Here is a 10,874-nt window from a genome sequence, read left to right as displayed (position 1 = left end):
TTCCCTGCCACTGACCTTCAGACAGGTGAATTTCCATCTCCTCAGTTTTCTAACTGTATAGTGGGGGTGAGAAACACCTACTCCACTGCGCTGGAAGGAGGACTAAATGAGAAGACGTATACAAAGGCATCAGGAACACAGATGGTACCCAATCTCCACTGGCACTCCTTGCCTCCCTTGCCTTCTTTTCCAGGAATAAGGAAACTGGGCATTGAGCAAAGACACTTGGATCCTGGTGTCTCACAGGGTGCCTGCCTTAAGGAAAGAGTTCCTCCAGCTTTCCCTGGTGCTTGCTATGCACTGAATGTGTGCGTGCCCCAGCAGTCATATGTTGAAGTGCTGATCCCCAATGTGATGGTATTTGGAGGTGGGGCCCTGGGGAGGTAGAGCTCTCATGAACAGGATTGATGCCCTTGTTAGAAGACACAAGACGGATTCTCTCACAACCACAGGTTATAGGAAGAAGGCAAGAAGGCAAGAAGGCGGCCGTCTGTAAACCAAGAGGAGAGCTCCGACCTGAACCCGACCATGCTGGCACCCTCACCTCGGATTCTCAGTCTCCAGCCTGTAAGAAGTAAACGTGTGTTGTTTAAGCACCCAGCCTGTGGTATTCCGTTATAGCAGCCTGATGTGGCTAAGACAAGGTTGTCTCCATGAGACTCGAGATCAGGGCAGGGATGGATTTCTGCAAGGGACACCATGATACCTTCTTACCCCAGGTCTCCCACAAACAGGTGGGGACAGTTCACACACACACACACACACACACACACACACACACACACACACACCACCTTCCTCATTCCGTCCACAAAAAAGAACAAAGAAAGGAGAGCCTAAAATGAACGAAAGTAAGCCAACGCCATGCTAATTGTTTTCTACCACCTGCACACAAGGCATGCCCAGAATTTCTGATCCTCAGTTCAGGCTCATGAATGCCTGTTGCAAAATGAGCCTTCTTCTTGCTCACTGTGGCCGAAACCATTAAGCCAGAGCCAGGCTGCGCCTCTGTGGCTCCCTGAAGTAGTTTCACATTAAGGTAAAGCTGGATCCCCACCCACACTCAGCCAGATGATGCAAGCACACAGCCCCTCGTCCAGCTGGGAACTTCCAGGTGGCTGAACACCTGTCCTGCACTTTTGAGATGTGTGAACCCAGCACTAAATCCTACAGACACAAAGCAGCCAGCCAACTGCACCAGGTGGAAGGGACGCTGCCCCGATTCCACGGAGAGGTTGGGGTCAGGATGCGGAGACTGTATCAGAACAATAGCACCAATGATGGCCTTGTTGTTACCAGTTAGAGTTAAGAAAACCAGGCACAGTCAAGTTCCATGGCCCAGGTCATACATGTAGAAATAGAGCAAGGCACAAACACTGACCCTAAAACCAACGGTTTACTTCTTAGACAGAAGGGAAGAATTGAGAAAGAGCATTTAGGGGGAGGGGTTTGTGTACTTGGCTGGGACTACAAGGTCCTCTTCGTTTGCATGCATCGCTCCCTGAAATTTGGCATTACCTTCAAGTGTGAATGTAAGCAACTGACCACAGAACTATGAACAGTAACTGTAACTGTCATTTGTGGAAATCACAGGTATTTTCATATCACATTCCCATGTTGCAAATACCACACAATGTCATTTATACCCTTTACCACTTCGGAATTATGGTAGTTATTAAACTTGCTGCTAGGTCTTGTTATTGGAGGTGTTAATAAAGAAACCCACACATTAGTATAACACAAATGCTTTTTTAAGGTATTTTGATGACTGTATTTAAATATAATTGGTTTTATTTTGCATTTGAGCATACATATGGAATAATATGGTCCATAGGATAGCATATATCATGATACACATTATTTCTCATTTATTAGAATATATATTACTAGAGGCCCATGCACAAAGATTCATGCAAGAGTGGGCCTTCCTTCCCCTGGCTGCCGGCACCGCCTTCGCTCTGGCTGGAGCCGCCTTTCCACCTTCCCACACTGCCTTGAGGCCCGGAGTGGCTGGGTGGTATGGAATGCCTGTGTTGTTGCCATGGTGATGACGCAAGCATCCCACCCTGCCCCTGGCCACTTGGCGCCTGCATATGCAAATTAACCCACCATCTTTGTTGGGTTAATTTGCATACTCACTCCTGATTGGCTGGTGGGCATCGTGAAGGTATGGTGAGTTACCATGCTACTCTTTTATTAGGTAGATTGGATACACTGAAAGACATTATTTTCAAAAGAGGTTCACGGGCTTTGCCTACCTAGCAAAAAGGTCCTCGGGACAGAAATAATTTAGGAGCTCTGAAGTAGAGAGTTTTTGCAAGAAGGACAGCTGGGGAAAGACACAGAGAAGTGGGTGATATGAGGCCAGAGGGGTGGGTGTGTGGGTGTGTGTGTGTAGGTGGCAGCAAAAAATGACAGGCTTCTACTGGTTCGTAGTGTTAATTCCCCTCCAATTCTTAAATAAGTTTCTGGTATGAAGCTAACATACAATGTTTTCTTGTTGGGCCCAAGCCTAGATGGTGTGGGCTCTTCACTGCCCAGTCAGCAATCCGCAGCTACTGTTTAGAATTCTAAACGGACCTTTGGCAAAAATTCTCAACTCTCAGTCCATTTTAGCCCCAGCTGGCCCCTGTGTCTAGCTAAAGAACTAGGTATGTTTTGGTTTGCTTTTTGTTGTTGTTGTTGTTGTTGTTGTTATTCAATAGATTTCAATTAGGATGTTAGTGCTTCATAATTGCTTGATGTTTTAACTTTCTCCAAAATCATTAGTATATTAACTGAGGTCTCCAGCACCTGAAAGGTCAAAATCTCAAATGTCATGGGCTAACGCAGATGCTGTGAGGGAGGGAGGGAGGATGAAACCAGATCTCTTTCAGATATACTGCAGTGCCCTCTGGGGTTCCCCAAAGCCCTTGTCCATCCCCCCATTTTCTCTAGACACTGAGACTGTGTTGGAATGATGATCAGTGTTTCCAGGGCTTCCGATCAAAACCAGAATTCTAGAACTTTATATAACTTATCCTGGTTCTTAAATGCTGTGAACCCAACTCAGCCAGCAGTAGAGAGGGCAACCTCTGGCTTAATGATGCATGGCCCACGAGGACATTTCTAGCACTGAGGACCAATTATTTTGACATTGGCCTCCCTAGAGTCCTCTTCAATACCACATCTGAACAGCATGTGACAAAGGTCTTTCATATGCACAATCTATTTGCCCTGGCAGAGTTGGAAGATGTGTTAGTTAGAGGCTCCATTCACCAGACTAAAGATGGGAGTTCAGAGAGGTTCCGTGATAGATCCAAGATCAGAGAGCCAGAGAGGGGCGGCGTTCCTCTATGCTTCGAGTCTCAGATGGCCTCACTACCGAAAACACCCCTGGGAGGGCAATTAAGAGCCTTCCTGGCCTGCGCTGGCCATTTCTGGCCTCTAACTCTCATCAAGATACAGCTCAATAGCTTTAAACAGGAGCCTGGCAACATGCAATTCTGGCATCGAGTACAATTGCTTCGATTGCTTCTAGTAGTTTTATGTTCTAGTTGGTTTCATGCTTTTTAAATGTCCATATACAGGCTGGGGCAAAAGTAGATTTACAGTTGTTCGTATGCAAAATAATAGAATAAGGAATAAAGAAGAATCCAAGGATACACTCTATCTCGCCTACTCCCACTCATCAGCCTACTTTGCCACCTTGTCCATCCTGGTGTCGGTGATGGGGAAGGTATGGTGGAACAGCACTGATGTTTCCATTTGTTGAGAGATTTCAACACGTTGATCAGCTCAGCAGTGAGCTGTGGGTCCCTCCCCCGCCTCCTCCTTCTCAGAAATATCACCACCACGTGCTGGCTCCTCTGGAAATAGCTGCTTGCCGTACTGATAAATCTTAGGTTCCCTCTGTCACCCTGATGCATTTCCCATTTTCCCACCAAATTCCACTGTCCAAATTTGGAGACCGGACTTGACCACAAGCAGATACAATGTCACTCGGTGGGATTTTCCCAGCTCTCCCTTGCATGCTGGCCGCAGAGCTGGTCGCAGCAGCTGTGCGGGAGCCAGGCCTCCAAAAAAGGCAACCGGGCTCCTGCTCAGAATCAGGACGCAGACGCCGCTGCCAGCTCCGCTCCCCCAGCGCCTCCTCCAGGTTCTGGGCGGCTTCCAGGCCTCCCTCCCACTCCCCGGTTAATGAGGGGCCCCTCCAGAGGCTCGGAACCCTTTAAAAGACCAAAGGAAAGAAGAGGGGGGAGGAATGCATACTTTCCCTCTCTCGTTTTCTGGGACTCCATTTTTATTTTCTTCATCACCAAGACCCTATCATCCTCTCATTCATTTCATCAGTACACATTTATCCATTTCCCACCACATCGCAGGCATTCATGCAGGCGTGGGGGAAAATTAAACAAGACAGGCAGCTCTTTCTGCAGAGATTCAGCAAACCACAAAGGAAGCAGATATGGGATAATAGTAACTAAAATACCCGTCCACGGTCCCTTATCCAAAGTCCTTGAGGCCAGAGGACTTTCAGGAATACAGACCTTTGTAGGCCTTGGAGACAGGATATGATGTGTATATTGCGTATGTCACAGGACCCCGTTATCAAATCTAACTCATGTAAGACTTGTAAGTAGCCTCATGTCCATTTGAGTCATTTTTTGCCCCCAGATTTATTTTGGCTCCAAACTTTTTCAGAGACGTTGAAAGTTGAGGAATTGCAGATCCAAGATTGAGGAACCCTAGTAGCATTTACGGAGTGTCCTCTGTGTCCCAGGACACTGACATGTCTTAGCTCCTTGAACCCTCTGAACAGCTCTTCAGAGTAATTATTGCTGCAGGATACTGTTCCCTCTATTTTAAGAAAAGGAAGCTGAGGTTCACGGAGGTTAAGGAACTCTCATAAGGTCATGGACCCAGTGAATGGCAGGGCTGGGACCCTCATCCGCGGTCGCAGAAGCTGTGATGTTTCCATGATGCGAAACCTCCGCCTTTCCGTGGGAGCCACTTTGATTGCACCCAGTGCCCCTCCTGCCTGTCCCACTTCCGGTCCCAAAGGCCTCCCTCTTTCTGTGGAGAAGCATCCATGCCATCCTAAGTCCTACCCCGCAGGTGTGATCCCGGTGACATACCCTGTCGACACTTGGTTTTCTCTCTGTGCCTCGTGGCAAAGTGTTTGGGAATCAGATCTGTCTGGGTTTGAATTTCATTCCTGACTCTAACATGAGCTTGGGAAAGTCACTTAACCGCCCTGGGAGTGTTTCCTCATCCTTAAAATGGAAACAAAAAATGGTCCTTACCATTAGAGTTCCATCGAGATGAAAGGAGCCGATGTGTGCAAAGTGCTGAGTACGATGCCTGGAAAACAGTAAGTGCTTCACAAAGGGCAGTCATTACTGTTGTAATTATTGTTGCTGTTGTCAGCATCATTGCTGTAAGTTATTGTTTGAATACGTCTGAGGTCCTAGGCGGCATACAAAGTGAATTAGAGGTAGCAGCACAGAGAAATCTGTTCTGTTCTCAGTACCTGGCAAGCCCACCATCTTTTGGAAGAAAGCTGATCTTATGACCTGCAATACTGTGAGTCAAGTTCATCGGCTCAAAAATGGGCACTTGAGTCCTGACCAGTGTGGCTCAGTTGGTTGGGCATCGTCCCATGAACCAAGAGGTTGCTGGTACAATTCCTGGTCAGGACACATGCGTGGGTTGAGGGCTTGATTCCCAAATAGGGGCAGGCAGAAGGCAGCCAATCAATGTTTTACTCTCACATCAATGTCTCTCTCCCTCTCCCTTCCTCTCTCTCTAAAAATCAATAAAAAATCTTTCAAACAAATGTTTAGTGGCTTCTGGTTCCCTGAGTTTTCTTGGTGCCGAGCACTTGCCCAGAAGGGATGATGATGGATGATTCACTGAATCCATCAGAAAGTCTTTCTAAAGGAAACTTGGGTGGGAGATACGTGAAAGCAAAGCAGCTGGCCGTGGGCTCTGACGCCAAAGCACGGAGCACAAAGGAAGCAGAACCTGGTGGGTAACGAAGCAAGAACCTGCAAGGAGCAGGGGTTCGTTACATGGGGCACAGAAGAAGCAAGAAGTGTGTCTGTAGCATCAAGAACATGCAGACAGAGAAAGTACTGCAGTGAGTCACCAAAATGCCAGAGTAGGGTTTTGAACCAGGACCCCTGGAACTCCAGAATGGAGCCTCTTCACCTCCACACTGGGGGCCACAGATCCCCATGCCTCCTGGGGCCAGCCAAGTAACAGAGGTGAGGGTGGGTGCCCGAGGAGGCCTGTGTTAAAAAGGACAGGGTGTGTCCCTTTAAAAGGGGGCAGCTGCTCATGCATTTTATTTTTTTATTTTCTAATATGTTTTTATTTATTTTAGAGAGAGAGGAAGGGAGAGAGAGAGAAACATCCATCGGCTGCCTCCTGTATGCCCTCTATTGGGGATCGAGCCTGTAACCTGGGCATGTGCCCTAACCAGGAACTGAACCATGACCTCCTGGTTCCTGGGTCGACGCTCAACCACAGCCCCACCAGCCGAGCTGCTCGTGCATTTTAGACAGGTGGGACCAAGTGGAACATGAGCCAACGGTGTCAGCTATTGGGACTTTCCAAGAGAAGCCGGAAAGCCACACCCCCATGGGAAAACTCCAGTGCTTCACTGCTGAACATCAAGTCTATTTTTTTAAGGACTGGGCAGGCACACACACACACACACACGTGCGCACACGCACACACATACACACCTTTGTGCCAGATCTAGTCTATAGGCCTCCAGTTTGAGAAATCTGCCTTATATTGTCAGTCAAAAGAGAAAGATTTTTAGTGCAATATCCAAACTGTCTTCTCTAAATGGTGGGACAGAAAAGGAGAAAGAGGTGCCATTAAAGGCAATTTCTGGGAGCAGAACTCAAATGCCTCATCAAATAATTCAACTCATTTAATAAATCCAGAGGGAAAAGAGACATCCTTTTCTGGTCAAAGTGGAGCAATAGGGACCAGACTTGCCCTGTCACCTAAAACATCTAAAATCCAACTTACACATGAAAGAGCATCTTTTGAGACATTGGACATAAGACAATGAAGGACAGTGATCTGTGAGAGAAGGGAAGTGACGAGGCAGCCCTACAGTTGCCCAGCTCCCTGTCTGCAGGGAGACTCCAGCTCCTGGGACAGGGACGAGAAGCCCAGCGGAGCCCAGTGGTCTCACCGAGGAGAGGCGATGGAGCCGAGACCGTGGGGAAACCAAAGTGGCTGGAGTTTGGAGGACAGAATACAGGAGCCCAGAGTGCTCAGAGGTGGAGCACCAGAGACCGGCCCAGTCCCCCTGACATACTGCTGAGAACTCCAGCTGAGCGCTAACCTCACACGGGTGTGAGGAGAGTACCAGAGGCCAGCGGGAAAACCAAGTAGAGGGATCGTTCTCCGTGGCTGACATGGGGCCAGGAATAATTCTTTTTCCCAGTAGCCAGAGTGGAAAATCTCATATTTCATGGAGTATTGGGTAAAATATTTGGAATAGTTTTGCCTCAGTAATGGGGAAAAATAGCCCTAGATAAAATGTTGCTCTGTGTTGCTTCACAGAGCTTAAAAGCAAACCCTAGCAGGATCTAACAATTCGTTAAATTTTGACAAATGTATACACTTGTGGAAGCAGCGCCACAATGAAGATGGAGATCGTAACCATCACCCCCAAACGTTTCATGGTGCCCCTGTACAACCCCACCCTCCCTCTCCTCTGTGCTCCCCACTCCCATCCACAGTCCCAGGCAAACCATGATCTGGCTTCTCCTCACTTTAAACTGGTTTGCATTTTTTCAGAGCTGCGTAGACATAGAGTCCAACAGTATGTGCTCTATTTTTTATCTGCTTCTTTCAGGGGTCCTCAAACTTTTTAAACAGGGGGCCAGTTCACTGTCCCTCAGACCGTTGGAGGGCCGGACTATAGTTTAAAAAAAAAAACTATGAACAAATTCCTATGCGCACTGCGGGCCCGGGGCGAGTCGGCTGCTAAGCAAGACAGGCAGAGGCACCTGGCGGGCCGGATAAATGTCCTCGGTGGGCCGCATGTGGCCCGCGGGCCGTAGTTTGAGGACCCCTGCATGTTGATCATTAATCCCTCTTATTATTCACTAGGAAACAAAGGGGGAGAGAAAGAGAGAGGAAGAGAGGAAGACAGAGAGAGAGAAAGAGGAAGAGAGAGAGGAAGAAAGAGAGAGGGGGTTACTTCCAACACTTGAGCAGAGTTGCTATCACAGCATTTGAGATATAAGGAGAAGAGTGACTCATCCAAAGGGAATGGATATTTTAATTCCTCAAAGCTGGATGTGAGAGCATATGATGTTCTGAAAGTCAGGAGGCCATGAGGTGAAGGGCACAGGCCAACGGTGACCATCCAAAAGCAAATGCAAAAGGCCAGAGTAGGAACCAGGAGGGAAGAATTTGGAGTAAGTGTTGACATGTAATTGTGATCCAGAAACACAGTGTTTTGTTACTCAATCTGGGACCCAGGCGCAAATTTCACCCTCTGTCTCTAAGCATCCCATAAGAACAACTAGAGAATTGGGGTAAACATGATTCTGAGGATGCATAGAGATTGAGAGCAAAGGGCGTGTTAGCAGTGACTGCAGAATGCATGAGATAGGAGAATGGCTAGTGCACGTGATCCGTATTTGCCATTTCAGCCCTAGGATATTCTCAAGCTGGAGATCTGAGGAAACCTAGGGACAATTCCATTTCATTCAGAACTCATTATTTCCTTTCCAAGATAGGGCCTTTCTTCAATACTCTTCTCTTCAACCCCTCTACCATTCTAGGAGACGGCGCTCTCTAAGTAGGAGTAAGGCAACTGTCTCTAACTGGTGCGCTTGCCTTCATGCCATTTCAAGGAGCTGGGCCCCAGTTTCCTCATCTATTCCAAGGTGTTATGGACTGAATGTTTGTGTTCTCCCAAAGTTAACATATGGAAGCTCTAACCCCCAGTGTGATGGTATTTGCATGTGGGGCTTTGGGGAGGCAATTCAGTTTAGATGATGTCATGAGGGTGGAGCCCCCATAATGGGATTAATATCCTTATAAGAAAAGGAAGAGAGACCAGAGATACCTATCTCCCTCCCTCCCTCCCTCCCTCCCTCCCTCCATCCATCCCTCCCTCCTTCCCTCCCTCCCCACCCCCCCTCAAGGTGAGGGAACAGCTAGAAGATTGCCATCTATAACCAAGAAAAAGGAATCACTGGGGCTGTCACCTTGATATTGAACTTTCAGCCTCCAAAACTGTGAGAAATAAATGTCTGTTGTTTATGCCATCCAGTCTGTGGTATTTGTTATAGCAGCCCAAGCTGACTAAGACACATGAGCATGTTACACTAGATGATCTAAATTTGATAAAACAAATAAAACCATCATTGTCTACCATAATGTTTCCCTACAGCAGACTTCTTATAAATCCAGGGAATGGATGAAGTTTTTTAAAATCAGGAATTTGATCAATTCACATTTCAAAATATAACCAGTTCTTTTCCATATTCATTTACTCCTCATATGTATGCATTCCGTTCTGTTCAAATTAATTAAGCACTTTGCAAGGATAAGAAAAATTGCTTTTGACCTTTGGGGAATGCAATTTAGGGTTTATTGTTTGGAAAGCCCCAGGTATATAATGATTATACAGAAATAAATTGTGTAATTGCATTTAATCTGTGCCTGGAGGCCTGGAAGCACTGCAAATCAGTGCCTTCCAAATGGAAGGCTGTGTGATGCTGGGAGGCATGGCACCAACCGGTGTAAGGACACCTGCCCCTGTGGCAAGCATTTCTCCAGAGTCCAAACAGCGCAGAGGCATCGGATGGGGCCCAGTGTCAACCACTGCCATTTAGCTGATGAGAAAGGTCAGGACAAATTATTAGGGGTAGGGACACAGGTCCTTGGACTAAAGATGGAAAGATTTTAAACTGCTGTTCAGCCGGAAGAAGGCTAAAGCCAGCTTTGGGAATGTGCTGGAAAGCAAAATGGGTTGGAAAGAGCCATAGAGTAAGGGGAATGAGGTGATCAGTTGAGGTTCTACTTTGAACCAGTTGCAGGTGTGACCTTGAGAGTTGGGGACAGGATTGAGATGCCTGAGTCAGATTACCTGGGCTTCCGTCCTCTCTCCCTGAGCTGGAGTTCTCCACCTCTTAGTTTCTCTGTCTGTACTATGGGGCCAGTCATAGTGGCCTCCTCGTAGGGTTGTGGGAATTTAATGAAATGATACATAGAAAGCCCAATGTTGACAATAACAATAAAAATAAAATTCAACTCCTGCCAGAAACGAGGTATTCAGCATAAAGGTATTGTTCAGAAAACTGAAATGTAATCTTTTTTCTTAGCAATAATTTTTATATTTTCATGCAAACCTTTCCAATGTCTGACATACTGCTCCACATACAGAAACAAAGTGCAAGAATAAAATATATTATTTGGAGTAAGAAAGTATGGGGCTTTGGCCCGGCTTTACTTTGTAGCTGGGGGATTCTGAGCAAATCACAGGATGTCTCTGAGCAGCGATTGGCTGGCATAATTTTATTTGTTTTTTTTTAATATATTTTATTGATTTCAGAGAGGAAGGGAAAGGGAGAGAGAGATCAATGATAAGAGAGAATTATTGATTGGTTGCCTCCTACACACCCCACACTGGGGATCGAGCCCACAACCCAGGCATATGCTCTGACCTCCTGATTCATGGGTCAATGCTCAACCACTGAGCCACACCAGGTGGACTAGAATTTACTTTAGAGAAACTGCCTCCCTTGGGAATGGTTGAGGGGTGGCAATGCACCCCATCCCGAGCTCACTCTCTGCAAAAATGCCTGGGTATCACATTAGCACTCAATTAGACAACAGTTTTCATGTTT

Source organism: Plecotus auritus (genome assembly GCF_963455305.1).
Source record: "Plecotus auritus genome assembly, chromosome: 11".
In the NCBI taxonomy this organism is placed as follows: domain Eukaryota; kingdom Metazoa; phylum Chordata; class Mammalia; order Chiroptera; family Vespertilionidae; genus Plecotus; species Plecotus auritus.
The sequence above is the reverse complement of the archived record's forward strand: the minus strand, read 5'-3'. Positions refer to the sequence as shown.